Source organism: Watersipora subatra, chromosome 1 (genome assembly GCF_963576615.1).
Source record: "Watersipora subatra chromosome 1, tzWatSuba1.1, whole genome shotgun sequence".
Taxonomy (NCBI): Eukaryota; Metazoa; Bryozoa; class Gymnolaemata; order Cheilostomatida; family Watersiporidae; genus Watersipora; species Watersipora subatra.
The window spans coordinates 35,358,770-35,375,045 of record NC_088708.1 but is presented as its reverse complement, the minus strand read 5'-3'; positions in this window follow the sequence as shown (position 1 = coordinate 35,375,045).

Below are 16,276 nucleotides of genomic sequence, written 5' to 3'. Positions count from 1 at the left end.
GCACACCTTCACAGTTCTATGCCATACCATCAACAAGTGTGTGCACACCTTTACAGTTCTATGCCGTACAACCAGCCAGTGTGTGCACACCTTTACAGTTCTATGCTGTACAACCAACCAGTGTGTACCCACCTTTACAGTTTTATGCCATGCAACCAACAAGTGTGTGCACACCTTTACAGTTCTGTGCCATACAACCAACAAGTGTGTGCACACTTTTACAACTCTCTAGTTAAGCAAAAAGATAATATGTGAGATCTAGCAAGTCTTGTCCATGAATGATTCACAACTGGCATAGTGAAAGTGTGCTCACAGACCTGATTCTTAGGTAGAATATCTGAATCAAAGAATCTTTCAACAATGGCTTTAGATTTAGCCTTAGCATATACAAAATCTTCCCTTGGCTGCAGTCCATGTTTTTCATTAGCTCTGACATTTCTGACTATCCGATAGTACCTGTGAGATAATGCTGAATCTGACACAGCTACTATGTTATGAGAAATATAACAGACATGGTCTAAGTGCACTTGAGTCGTGTATCAGGTTATTTAAAACATCAAAGACATGTTTTAAGTGCTCTTGAGTATTGTATAAACTAATTTGAAATATTAAATACATTGTCTAAGTGCTTTTGAGTCTTGTATCAGCTTATTTGAAATATAAAAAACATGGTCTAAGTTCTTTGGAGTCTTGTAGACACGTAAAATATGCTGAATAGATAATAACGAAACATTTGCTCAAAAATGCAGATGTCTGCATGTCGGCATCACCCACTCATGATTTATATCTAGCTGACTGTTTTTCATTTAAATATGCTGAGATTTCATAGAAATGGCCCCAAATGTAACTAGACTAGATGAAGGAATATGCCGCAGTAGGGACTACCTGCTGCCTTCAAGGAGAAAGCACACATCATTGCAGAGCTTGGCCTTCTGGTAGTCCAAAGTTTTATGTTCTTTTTTCCCTGCACTCATACTGCTAGCAGAAACGCTCTGTCTTGATCGTCGAGTTAGCTGGGAACCATTCCTACTTACGCCTGGTGTCAGTCCGCTAGCGCCTCCACCCAAGAGTGCGCCCCCACCCAAGGGTGTACCTAAAGATTGATTTGATGGTCATTCTAAGTTCATCTTAACTTCTCGCCAGAAGTTGCTGTAAGATTGCTTCAGCAATTAAACAGCTTGTTAAAAACTAAACTTATTTGCCTAGTAGTCTTTCCGCAGTTGACATGTCACATATAAATTGATAGTATTAATTAATTTCAAAGGACACCTTACAAGCAGTAGCTGAGATGAAACAAAAATATAATCTAAGCTTACTCGAGTGAGCGACTGTCTTTTCATTATCACGACGAATAAACGCCAGAAACCGACTCCTCATCTGACTAACTTTTATGCCTCTGTAGAAATCGATGATCATCCAGATAACGCGCCTCCATGTTGCGAGTGTCTTTAACATATCAGTGATATTTGAACACGACTGATCATAGCTGTATCACAAATCCATCACCACACAATTTCAGTCAGCTGATGACTAGAGCATCTTTGCATTTACTTACATGGTTGAGTCTATAGCTGCGGTGACCAATCACACGAATGCCAATCTTTTACATTAGACTTAATATGAGCATTCTTTATTCTACTGCAAACCATACGAGTTCCCACAAACATCTTACAATAAAACTAATACTGTTAGGATAGTTGAGATATTTTTGATACTTTACAATATTTACTAGTAACAGGTGAACAAGAGGATTCTCATAATTTAAAGAAAGTGACTAGTTTGCTAGATTTTATACAACCATGGAAGCAGTGAGATTGTTTGGTAGCAGTGAGCATGCATTGTCAATTTCTGGCTTTATCATAGTTGAAGTATTTAGCTGTGTGGTTAGAGCAGGCGTTGGAGTTTGAATGTTTAAACTTATTCTGCAAGGTGCTTTATCATGACACTAACTGAAGGAGACAGAAAACAGTACTGTGCCTAAATTTTACATGCAACGGTATTAAAACATCAAAGCATTTATTTGAAATGGATAATTATAAAAATTCTCAAATGATCAGAAGATTTTAGATGGCTTACTATTTGCGCTATAGTTGCAACAGAACTGAGAGCCTCAGTGTGCAAGTTTTCGAATGTGTCTCGAAACTCTTTGAACCTGCAGTATTAATAATACATTTATTTACAACTTGTAGTATTAGGTAAATTATATAAGAAATGCACTTTTTAGAATGAAGAGGGCAAGTAGTGCCTACTAACCAGTTAGTTTGTAAATGCCTCATTAAAATGTCCATCAGTTGAGAAAGTTGGTGCATGTCGACTCTTCTCACTTTTAAAATATCCTTAAAGGATGAGTTTTCCACCCCATACTTGGCCACTTCAACAGCAAGGCACATTCTTTGATGAAAGATGGTGAATTGCTAAACACTTAAATCATACTTTAGATTCAGCACATAGGTACACACTGCTATCTATCTATATATATATATATATATATATATATATATATATATATATATATATATATATATATATATATATATATATATATATATATATATATATATATATATATATATATATATATATATATATAGAGAGAGAGAGAAACTTACATTGGTCATTAAGGAATATCACGTCATCCATATCTGCAAGGAACATATAGAGTGAACAAGCAAATAAAATAAAGAATTTGATTAAGAAGCATTGATAGCATGGAAGCAGGTCTCCAAAAACCCTGTGAGACATTAAATGAATCCCATATTAAGTTAAACAAAACATTAGATAAATTTAAACAAGACATTAGATATGTGTCACATTATCCAGATAAATAAAACATTAGATGTGTCATATTATCTACATAAACAAGAAATTACGTGTAGATGTGTATTACATCATCCAGATAAACTAGACATTAGACAGTGTTACATTATCCAGATAAACAAGAAATTACATCCAGATAAACAAGACATTACATTTGGATGTGTGTTGCATTATCCAGATAAATAAGACACTATATATGTGTCACGTTACCTAATTAAATATAATCAAAGTGCGATAGATCTTAGTACAACAAGGCAGTTTAACTTCATGAAAATACATTTCTTGCAAGATGGAACTTTAATTGAAATACTCATGTTAACTAAAACGTAAATTAGAAGCTTACATGTGGTAAAGCTTTGGTAACAGAGCTTGTTTCTATTACTCGTACATAGAAGCTTGACTGCGCATATTATGAATATACATTTAACTATAAACTTAGGCGATCGGTTGTCGAGTCGAGCTGTGGATTAACCCACTTTGAAATATTTCTCAAACATGAACAGCTTAACTAAACTACCTGATTTTTTTGTGAAATGCTTCACATTGAGGTGCTCCAATCTTTTTCTTTTGTTCAGTTTGCTTTTTGTCTGCACCACATCTTTAGAGTCTATCCAAAGCTTCAGTGGCCACTCAGCTCCGTGGTATTCAAGGAACTTGAGAAAGAACTCTCTGTATATGTGATCGCTGAGAACAAGCTGAAGAGACCTGTTTAATCATACATAATTCGTACAAGATAAACGACAGTTCTCCTTAGATATCACCAAAACTGAAAGTTTAAAAGCTTCAATAAGAGTTTGCTTCTGACTCACACAGGTCTTCTCAAGGGCCTTTCTACCCATTTTCCATTAAGTAGCACGGGCTCCATGAAGGTCAGTACTTTGGTTTTTGATGCCTTTTTCATAGGTCGGCCATCTTTGCGACTTAAAACAGGGTCAGATAGCCAGTAAAATTTTCAGATTGTGAATTGATCAGCATTTGAATTATTCACATAAATCAAAATCAAACCATTTACACATTATACTCACTTAAACATGGATTTTAAAAGCCCCAAACATAAAATAGAGTGAGTCAAGAGAATGCATTAGTTAATGTTATCAACCAGATATTTAAACATTTTCAAACTGGAAGCAGAAACCAAATTAGCAAGCTGCTATTGTATTGCATAAGATAAAATGCTAAAGTAGCAAAAGCAAAAGGAAAAGCGTACGGAGATATCTGTGTGGTGAAGCTGTAAGAATATCAACAAATATATCATGCTGCGTGTTCTATAAACAATTTTTCGTTCATGAGACATTTCCCAGAATCATTTCTGGATGGGGTTAATAAATATAAATAACTAGCTGGACACACAGACAAAAAAGCGAATACGTGGACACACAGACATACCGCGAGAAGTACAACCAAGTATCATCTGTCAAACCAGACCCTCTACTATTTTGTCGTGACCAGAGAAAAGAAACAGAAGACCAAATACTAAGAGATACAGAATTTGAGTGAAGCAAAAAAGTATACATTTAAAACAACTGCAAGCTTTGAATTGAACTATTACTATAATCCTACTTGCAGTGAGTATTGATGCGGTAGAGCAACAAAGACAGATAGGAGCAATTGAAACTGCAATAGCAGCAAATATAACATAATTTAACAACCTGTGTATTATACAGTAATTATAACAAAGCTTCTTTCACTGTAGACTCATACCGCAGCTAGAGTATTACTTCTATCATAAAGAACTTTCAACATTATATATTCTCATATGATTTTAATCAAAAGACAATGAATGCTTAGCGAAACGAGTAAGTTAAAGCACTTAGCCAACACACCTCTCTAATGATGTAGTTACATGAGTGTTCTTTCCAGCATCGCTTTGTGATTTCCTTCTGCAATACATAAAGCAGCTTCAATAGGATGCCTTAGAAAAAACTTTGCCACAGAAATATTAGTTTAGATCAAACACACATTGTAAAGCTTGATAGAAACTGATTGACTCACAAAACTCTTTAGCTAAAGAATAGCTGGTACATTGACCTATTTAACGGATTGACCTTGAGACCTTGTGACACAAATATAATTTCTCTAAAAAAGTTGCCAAATTTTGCCTATGAATCAACAACTTTACCACAAGACAAAAGTTTGAGAGCTCACTAATTACTAAGAGTTAGTGGTAAATGAACTGAACTAATATAGTTTATAGTTTATACATAGCTCACTAATTGCTGAGAGTTAGTAGTAAGTGAACTGAACTAATATAGTTTATAGTTTATACATAGCTCACTAATTGCTGAGAGTTAGTGGTAAGTGAACTAAACTAATATAGTTTATAGTTTATACATAGCTCACTAATTGCTGAGAGTTAGTGGTAAGTGAACTGAACTAATATAGTTTATAGTTTATACATAGCTCACTAATTGCTGAGAGTTAGTGGTAAGTGAACTGAACTAATCTTTTCTTTAGTGAATAAAAAGCTAATAGTCAGCCGATCGATACATCAACATTGTAACAATAGTACTTGTGAAAATATTTCAATTCAGCAATTTCTAATCAAGGTAAACATACTTTACAAAATACAATGAACTAAGAACATAAAATAAATGAGTTTTTTATAATAACTAAACTATATTAAAAGAATTGTTTCTAACCAAATAGCAATGCCAGATTTTACCTGGCAGATGGTGGAGTTTTCTGAACTGACGTTGTATCTTCTATATCAAATCTAGCTATCCTAAGTTCGTTCACTCGCTGGCTTCTTGTAAGACCAAGAGCCTTTTTTACAGGCACTAAATACAAAGGTTATATAGCAGATGAAAGTTATATCACAAACAGAATTAATACGAATTTACATACTTGCAAATGTTTCTCTGGAACTAGATAAAAATACTGGCATTAAAATACTGTTTTACTTTTTTAGGATATTGGATTTTAATTGTAGCTTACAAGGCAAAAGACTTTCCTTCCTTGTCTTCAAGTTTTTATCAATCAGAAGTTTGATACTTCCACTTCCTTTGCCTTCTCTCGCGTTACTCCGGCCAAGCTGAGCAGTTACATCTGTATACAAGCATTGGATGCAGCATATAATGGCAGTTACATCTGTATACAAGCACTGAATGCAGCAAAATGGCCAGCTTTGCATAGAAAAAATCTTTTAAAAAGACGTGGTCACTTCAATCGGCTTATGCCTCCTACTTCCAGCAAATTACCTTATAGAAAAGCTTCATACTTCGGATCACTTCAGAATACAACAAAGTGCGCTAAAACTATTGGCTCTTTTTGATGTTTTAGGTGACCTATCATCGGTGGAATTAGATGTTTGGTACTTTCTTTATTCGCCTACCCTTATTCGTCTACCCTTATTCGTCTACCCTTAATCGTCTACCCTTAATCGTCTACCCTTAATCGTCCACCTTTAATCGTCTACCCTTAATCGTCTACCCTTAATCGTCTACCCTTAATCGGCTACCTTTAATCGTCTACCCTTAATCGTCTATCTTTAATCGGCTACCCTTAATCGCTTACCCTTAATCGTCTACCCTTAATCGTCTACCCTTAATCGTCTACCCTTAATCGTCTACCCTTAATCGTCTACCCTTAATCGTCTACCCTTATTCGCCTACCCTTATTCGCCTACCCTTATTCGCCTACCCTTATTCGTCTACCCTTATTCGTCTACCCTTATTCGTCGACCCTTATTCGTCGACCCTTATTCGCCTACCCTTATTCGCCTACCCTTATTCGCCTACCCTTATTCGTCTACCCTTAATCGTCTACCCTTAATCGTCTACCTTTAATCGTCTACCCTTAATCGTCTACCCTTAATCGTCTACCCTTAATCGTCTACTTTTAATCGTCTACCTTTAATCGTCTACCCTTAATCGTATACCCTTAATCGCCTACCCTTAATCGTCTACCCTTAATCGTCTACCCTTAATCGTCTACTTTTAATCGTCCACCTTTAATCGTTTACCCTTAATCGTCTACCCTTAATCGTCTACCTTTAATCATCTACCCTTAATCGTCAACCCTTAATCGTCTACCCTTAATCGTCTACCTTTAATAGTCTACCCTTGATCGTCTATCTTTAATCGGCTACTCTTAATCGTCTACCCTTAATCGTCTACCCTTAATCGTCTACCCTTAATCGTCTACCCTTAATCGTCTACCATTAATCGTCTACCCTTAATCGTCTACCCTTAATCGTCAACTCTTAATCGTCTACCCTTAATCGTCTACCCTTAATCGTCTACCCTTAATCGTCTACCCTTAATCGTCTACCCTTAATCGTCTACCCTTATTCGCCTACCCTTATTCGCCTACCCTTATTCGCCTACCCTTATTCGTCTACCCTTATTCGTCTACCCTTATTCGTCTACCCTTATTCGCCTACCCTTATTCGCCCACCCTTATTCGCCTACCCTTATTCGTCTACCCTTATTCGTCTACCCTTATTCGTCTACCCTTATTCGTCTACCCCTATTCGTCTACCCTTATTCGTCTACCCTTAATCGTCTACCCTTATTCGCCTACCCTTATTCGCTTACCCTTATTCGCCTACCCTTATTTACCTACCATTATTAGCCTACCCTTATTTACCTACCCTTATTAGCTGTCATATAGCTGACATAAATTATTCGAGTTAAGTGAATAATAATGACCTTTAAATAGAGACTTAACCGAAGCTATGAAGTACTAAAGCTGTATAGCACTATAGCGATGTAGCGATAAAACTGTGCAGCTGTCGAGCTATGTAGTACTAAAGCTATATAGCACTAAAGTTTTGTAGCCATAAAGCTGTGCAACTGTAGAGCTATGTAGTACCTTTTAGGTTAATAAGTGCTCAGACAAAAGAGACAGAGTTGGTAAGTAAGTCCTTATACAGAACGGACAGAGTTGGTAAGTAAGTTCTTAAACAGAACAGACAACATTGGTAAGAAAGTTTTTTTTGTAGAACTGACAGTAAGTAATGTTTCATACATCCTGCAGCAGATATAAAACCTCAGAACAGCATTAGCGTATCATTCACAAAGCTCATAAGAGCTAGTGCCCAAGGCAAGTTAACTCCATTGCAAACGTACCATACCTGATGCACAAGCCAGCTCATAGGCAGCGTTCATGGTCAGGATGTCCACACAAACCAGCCCATTAGATCCTTTATATGGTACAATTAACATCTTACTTCTGCTGATTGGTTTACTTTCAAGTTGATTTGTTGATGGAAAATATGTCTCAAATAGCTTGTGGTCACCTGTTAGGTAACAGGTAAGCTTTTTATATATACAGCAGGTCTAAAGAAATCCATATACATGTGTACGTGGTATGTTGTTTATATATTCTAGATGCTTTATTATTAATATAGTATAAGCTGAAAGCTATAATAGCTAAATACCAGTCGTTGCACATGTAATAAATTAATTCTCCAATGAATTTGAGTAACTTAAGCTAGTAACTTAAACTAGTCTAAATATTTACTTTACCAAGATCAGTGAAGCCAGCTTGGCGTTACGCGTACCAGCAAGCTAGAGAATAATATTTTCGCAAGTGCTGCATAAGTAGGTGCATAATCATTTCACAGTATGGGAAGGAGAACAAAACGTAGTGGTTTAGCATGCATGTCTACAGACCTAAAAATTCAGAGTTCAAATCCAGTGTGAAGCGGATTTTTTATTCCAAGATTTTAATTGCCATAGCTGGACACTCAAATGACCGACAGACAAACACTGAGATTTATACAGATATCTTAGCTGAATGACGGGTGTTGCACAGACAATAAAAACAGCTTATAAACAGTGGCAGGTAATGTAGTTGCCACTAGCTAAGTTGACTAATCAGCCAATGACAAAATTAGCAAATTGGCTCATTTGAGTAACTTAAGTTAGTAATTTAAGTGTGCTTATATTGCTAAACTTACTATAATAAGAGCCGTGAATTCATGAGCCATGAAGTTAGCTCATGTGATGTAAAGGCTGGCTCACACTATATCCCTGTATTTCGGCATTGATGCCAAAATACTTTGGTGATCATCTGTGATAGCAATGTTCACACTATCATAAACACACGCTGTTCTTTGCTTCCGTTTTCACTTTTATTTTCAATTTACCCAAAGGAACCTTGTTTTTGCTAAGTGCTGGAATCAATTACTAGTCCTGCAGTGATTATCACAAACGAAAATTAATATAAATAAAGCTATCGGCGACAGCAAATCTTCATTGTTGAAATGGGGCATATTGAAAAGGCTGTCGTCGATGCTCGACTGCCTTATAATTCCATCTCTTCTATCATATACCGTATACCGTATGCACACGCATACGGTGCAAAATCCCATGTCAAAGGTGCACTTTCGATTATTCACTAATATCACCTTTTGCATTTGTTATTTTTTGAAAGTGTTTAAAAACTAATTTTTGCTACTATTACCTATTTCTTTAATTTTTAAATGTGCCATTTCAATTTCAAATGTGCATTACGCTTCTATTTTCGGTTTTTGTAAGATCCCATTGCTAAATCGGTTAAAGGCAAATATTTTTCATCCGTACAATTGTATTATTTCAAGTAAGAATAGTCTCTACATTCTCTCTCCGTTCGGTCAGACAAAGTACTAGACAAAGACAGTACGATATCTCATTTTTACATTTGTACCGAGAGGTACCAGTATCGTCGTATTCAAAGTTTTGATGGATAGCTTCTGGTGGAACAGTAACCTTTTTTATACACATGAAGTAAAATCAGGGCAACCTCCGAACCAGGCCTAACAGAAGCTGAGGCTTGGGTATGTTAGCTTAGGCCCCGTCAGTTTAATTATACTACTGGCACTACCAGCGTAAAAGCCGTCGATACCGACTCGCTATCACACAGCCGACAGCAGACTGTAGATATTACAACACAACCCCTAACAAGAGCCGGTCAGTCCGACTCTATATATTCCAGCCAATAGCAGACTGTGTATATATCCGTGCAGTTTCAACAAGAGCCGATAACACAGACTCTATACACTATAGCCGATAGCAGACTATGTATATACCAGTGCAACTCCAATAAGAGCTGATAATCCAGTCTATATACTATAGCCGATAACAGACTATGTATATACCAGCGCACATCCAGAAAAGAGCCAATAATACAGACTCTATATAGCACAGTCGATAGCAGACTGTATATATATACTAGCGCAACTATTAAGCCAAGCTGTCTAAGATACAAAAGCTGACGTGTTGTGGATGAATAATTTTATTATAATGTTGTAGTATGACTCACCATGCTAGCCAATTCTCCACTGCTCTTCAAATGCACAAACAACTGCTTATATAAGCTAGCATATCCAAACACAGCATATCATTGGTGGATACAGACAGTAGAAATTTATAGGTCAAAAAGGCAGCAAATTTTTACAAGAACAAACGCTATTTACAAGTAAATACAAGGTATAAAAATTTGGCAATATTTTTTGTAATGCCAAATGCCTTAGTTAATATAGAAAAAGAGTGAGTAATACAAGAAACAATCAACAAATTTTCTTTTCCTTCTTTTGGGAAATTTTCTGCTTGGGAGTCGAAGTAAGCGGTTGCCTTATAATCCATTTAGCGGGAGTATTCTAGCCTGTTCTCATCCTAGCGAGCGCTTTGGGCGTTGGTAATCGTTGGCTTACGTTACAATCAAAATTTTTTGATTATATATATAAGCCCAGGTTAATCACTGTTAGGCACTATCCAACATGGCACTCAATTGTCAGCATTGCAACTTCTACACCGACAAGCAACGCGCACTCTGCCGGCATGAACGAATGCATGTACATAGGTGCACTCTCTGTGACCGTTACTTTGACCAGCGTAAGAAACTGGCCGCACCCAAAAACTCCTTCCATCGAAGGTCTGTTGGCACCCAAACCGAAGGAAGGGATAGCTGGGCTCCGCGCCCCTACAAACGGCGACCCGAGCCTCGCCCAGTACAAGACTACAGACCTTACTCCAGGGAGTCCAAGAGACCCAGATGACGACTGTCATGGAACCAGGCTCCCACACCTCTGATCCATGGAGTCCGTTGTGACATGCCCAAAAATGCCACCTCCGGAAGCTTCCCCGTGTTTCAGTGACACTGATTCTCTAGGGCTGTTGGACTCGCCAGCGCACAAAGAGCTATAGCCTGTGTTGTATAATCGAGTTGGTGGGCCGCGGGCTACACTAATGCCCGAGGTCATGGTAGTTACAGGTAGTTACGAGAGGTTACGGGAAGGTACGAGAAGTCAGGTTAGTATAAAGGCGTCGGGAAATTGAGAGAGCTTTCTTCTTTGCATCAACCGCATGTGAGTACCCACGTTTATATAACATGGCGCAGTTGACGAAGCTCTGGTTTTTTTTCTTTTTTTGTTATCATTAGCGATAATTTTTCTGGTTGCGGGTAAGTTAAAACGGTTGAAGAGACCCTTTCACGGGCGTGCAGGTGAGGTAACGTGAGGTAGGGTAGTGTTGTGAGGTGTTGTAGCGGTGAAGTAGCGGTGTTGGTGAGACGTAATTATTTATTACATATTCGGAGGTGGGAGTTACACTAATTTTATACGAGAGGGGTAGAGTGTATTTGTGGCGAGGGAGATATTGTATCGGGTAGAGATGGAGAGTGGTCTTCCGAAGCTGGTGTTCGGTGAGCACGGTGATGGGTCGTGGGAGAGATTTATAGAGGAGATGAATTTATGTATAGAGAGTGCTGTCGAGAGGAGAGGTTATGTAAATGATGAAGATGGCAACAGAGTGCTTATTATGAGAGATAGAGCTAGGTTAGTGCCACTATTGAGAGCTATTGGGCACAGTGGTAGAGAAGTATTGAGGGGTGCAGGGTTTGACGTAGATAGCGTAAATTCTACTTATGAAGGGGCAGTGGAGGTTTTACAGGATTATTATGGTAGACAGGAGAGTATGTTCGTAAAGGGGCATAAGTTCCTTACGGCTAGGCAGACACTTGGGGAAAGTGATAGAGAGTTTTTACAACGGGTAGAGAGTTTGAGCAGATATGCAGAGGTGACTAACGATAATGATAGGGTCAGGTTTGCCCTTATTGTGGCGGAGTTAATGAAGAATGCCAATCTTACTTGGGCGTTATTGCAGGAGGCATTGAGGGCTCGTGAAATGGCCAACAGCTCTGATAGATTTTTGAGAAATGAGGGTAGAAGTACCGAGGTAAAGAGTGAGGTTAAGAGAGAAGTAGCAAAGGTATCAGAGTTTGATAGCCGGGCGCAGTACAGGAGTAATGATAGAGATAGAAGTTATGATTCAGCAGGTAGATCTTCCCCTAGGGGTAGCCCTAGGAGTAGTAGAGAGTATTATGGTAGTGAAGAGCAAGGTACTAGTAGATATGGGACAAGAGGCAGGGAGTATCACAAGGACAGTGACAGTAGAAAGTATAGAGATAATAGCAGGGAGAGGCATGTCTCTAGATATAGAGCAGGCAGTAGAGAAGGCAGTGAAGGTAGATTATGCTACAATTGCAAACGTAGTGGGCATGAGATGAGGAGTTGTCCCTCCATTAAATGTTTTTGTTGTGGACAGCGAGGACATGTATCCCGTTATTGTAGGGATAGGAGAGAAGTAGGTTATGACGGGCGAGGTAGTAGTAGGAGGTCAGGAGGTAGTCGAGATAATAGCTATGAGCAGTATGGTAGCAGGGACAGTAGTGGGGAGAGGTACAGGGGCCGAGAAAGCCCCCGCGAAATTAGAGGCAAATTTGGCAGGTACAGGGACAACAGTATGGATAGGTTTGAGGGGAAGAAGTATAAGGAGAGGTACCAAGATAGTAGTAAGGGCAGAAGTGTTAGGTTCTCTGGTTCTAGGGATAAGTATGAGGATGACAGTTGACTAGAAAGGAGAATTGTACAGGTTTTGAAGGTCAATGGGAAGAACGTTGAATTTACGTTTGATACTGGGGCAGAAGTGTCGACTGTAACCGAGGGGACGGCCGAAAGGCTGAACCTACGGCTAGAGGAGCCATCTACTGTTTTGGCGGGAATAGATGGTCGTAAGCTAAGAGTAGTCGGTAAAGCAGGTGTTCAGTTGGAAAGTAAATATAGATTTATGGAGACAGAGGTATATGTGGTGAAAGGATTGAGAACAAACTTCTTGGGCATAACTGAGTTAAGGCAGCTTAAATTATTTGCTGTTGTAAACGCGGTATGCGAAAGTAAGTTTGAGGCTGTTAAGGAGTGTAGAAGTATTAAGCCAGTTAAGCCGTTTTCGTCAAGAACCGTTATTGCTGGGTCAAGTTATGTTTCAGATGATGTCGAGTTGCTAAACCTGACAAATAAGTCTGACAGAGAGAGCGAAGTTAAGAGAGGTCACACAGGTCAAGATTGGTGGACTTGCAAAACCAAGGAAGTGAAGAGTAGCGAATACGTGGAAATTGGTAGCCAACAGGGGACAGCCCAAGGCACCAGAGATGTGCAAGTGTCTATGGGGTGTGATAGAGAACAGAGTCACGATGAGGTAAGGGAAGGTGCTGAGAAAGTAGCTAAACCAGTGTCTGTAATGGAAAAGGTTTGCTCTTTTTTAGCCGAGATATCCAGCAATGGAATGTTAGACAGAGAAGGTCATGAGGAAAAGGTAGCAGAGATTGAAAGAGAGGAAAGGGAGGTGCGGAGGAAGTTGAAAGAGAAATTAGTTAAGCTGAAAGCCAAACGGGAGGCAGCAGTCATGGAGTTGGAAAATTTCAAGGCATTCAGGGTAGTGGTGCAGGAGTTAGCCGAGGTTCAGAGGAGAATTGCTAGTACCAGACCTGCACTGGTTGCAGGTGAGGTCGAGCTAGATAGGTCTGGGCCTATGCCAACTCCCAGCTCTGTGGTGCCATCCCCTGTGCAGCCGGTTACGGCCCAGGTGGAGACCTCCCACAGGAAGCCTGTCGAGCCTGCCTCTTACTGGGGAGAGCGAGGTAAAGACGGAAGAGACGGAGATGAGGTTGAGGAGTCATTACTGACCCAACCAAAAGACTCCGGGCTTGTCAGGGTTGGTGGAAGTAGTGTTGGAGATGTTGGTGGAAGGAGTGTTGGTAGTGACAGTGGTCACGGTAAAAGTATTGGTAGCGGCGGAGGTCAGAGTGATGGAAAAGCCAGTGCAGACTGGCAATGGAGCTGGCAGTAGCGAGAAGAGTACACTGATTTATACAACAGTGAGAGTGGAGGATCAGGAGAGTGAGGAGAGCAGTGCGGCCGAGTACGACGGCAGCCCCGGGTTGCTCGAGAGTGATGGTACACAGAATCTGTTGATGGACGAAGACCTGGGTTAAAGCGTAAGGTAAACTTCACCAGCGAGGTGAGTCGGGGAATGAGTTCCAATGTATTTCTGGAAGGTTAGTGGCCCATACAAAAAAGAAAAAGAAAAAGGGCATGTTGTATAATCGAGTTGGTGGGCCGCGGGCTACACTAATGCCCGAGGTCATGGTAGTTACAGGTAGTTACGGGAGGTTACGGAAAGGTACGAGAAGTCAGGGTTAGTATAAAGGCGTCGGGAGATTGAGAGAGCTTTCTTCTTTGCATCAACCGCATGTGAGTACCCACGTTTATATAACAGCCTGTGCTCACACTCCCCGAGCCCTTTTCAGAGCCATCACTACCTGATAACGAGTTGTTCCTTTGCTTTAGTGGCTGAAAGTCTTTTTTATAACTGTCATACCAATTTACTACACACACACACACGCACACGCACGCGCGCGCGCGCACACACACACACACACTTCTATGCACGAATTGTTGTTATTCTTTCAACACAGTCAGGATTTTAAATTTGTTTTCTCAGTTCGTATTAATTGTATCATTACAGAATCATCTCTGACTGTAATCGTAGCAAAACAGACTTAACTTAGCTATTATTTACTAATTATTTTGCATTCACATTTAAACCCTTTTATAGTTGTTTTACTTTTTTTAATTTATTTGACCTGCACAAAACATTTTCCTAATGAAATGAAGTTTGAAAGTTTCAGTTGTTTAACAAAGTTTTGGAAACTTTTACAGTTGTTTTTTAATTTCTCTCTCAATTTATTTCAACTACACAAAACACTTTTCTCATGATATGGAGTTTGAAAGTTAGAATGGCAAATGTTGTTATATATTAAATACAAATCAATTTTCAGTCCAAAGACTTTTTTATTACCCAGCGTTGCCCGGGTAGTACAGCTATATTTATATAAATCTAAGTTTATATTGGTTTGATTGTAGTCTGTTTGTATGTCCATCTATAGATATAAAGTTATAGGAATGAAAACCTGCTTCGCACTGGATTTGAACTTGGAAAATACAGTTCTACAGACAGGCATGCTATGTACTACTCTACACTGCCGACTTGGCGCGCTGCAGTGAAATAATTAGCACTCTTGATTAACTCTAGCATGCTTGCCGATCATGATTATGCAAGAGAACATGAAGCATAACGATTTTAAGTAAAGTGGACCTTGCCGTATGACATGAGTTTGGTTTGGTGTTAGCATCGCTAGGGGAAAACGTTGTAGGGAAGGGTATAGCAACATATACACGTACTATATACATATTATTATATATATTAATATATACGTACTGCACATATTAAAAATATTTTGTTACAGAATAGCATAGTAACCTTAGTAACTATAGTTACCTATTCAGTAGTTACCAGTACTCAGTAGTAATGACCTGCAATAAAAATGCAACATTACTGCAAATTTACCTACAGTACTGTACAGAGTTCTCACCTTCTAGACAGACATAGTGGCTAACAGCGGTGTGAGAGAGACTAAACAACTTAGACAGAAACAACGCGTTCTTGACTTTTGTGACGCTAGGTAGTTTAACATAAACTCTGAATTTACCTTATATAAATTTAGCTTATCAAGCACACACTTGAACCTAAGTTTTAATATTTTCTTAAACATAACTTTAATTTTGGCGTCGTCATAATTTTTTATTACTTGTTTCTTGCTTGGTGCTTTTTGCTTCACTGTTACTATAACTTTTAGCTGACCTTATTGAAACTTTTTTTAAACTAATTTGACATGAAAGACCAAAAAATGCTTTTCAAATTTGAATTTTGGAGAGGCACGTTGAGGTGGTATGGTGAGGAAAATGCTGTAACGAGGAGATGGAAAGACTTTGTGCTTCGCATCGAAAGGCGAAAAAATTGTGAAACAAGGATGTCGGTAGTGCAGGGTTCACTATACAATTATTCCAATTAGTCGCAAGATAGCTGAGTGGCTTAGTGCTAGCTTGCTTGGCTTCACATCTGCGCATTTACAGAATGTAAGGTTTTGATTCCTGTGGGATGTGATCTTTTTTTAATGGCCAAACGCTGGCCATTCATTCCTAACGCTGGCTTGAGAGGAGCAGTCACAGCTCTTATTATGTCTAGCGTAAGTTACTCAAATTCATTGGGTAAAGAAACTTAGCCAATGGCAAGTTTATTACCTGCCACTGTTTATAAGCTGTTTTAAATACTGAACGAATGTGTAGCATAAGAAGAAA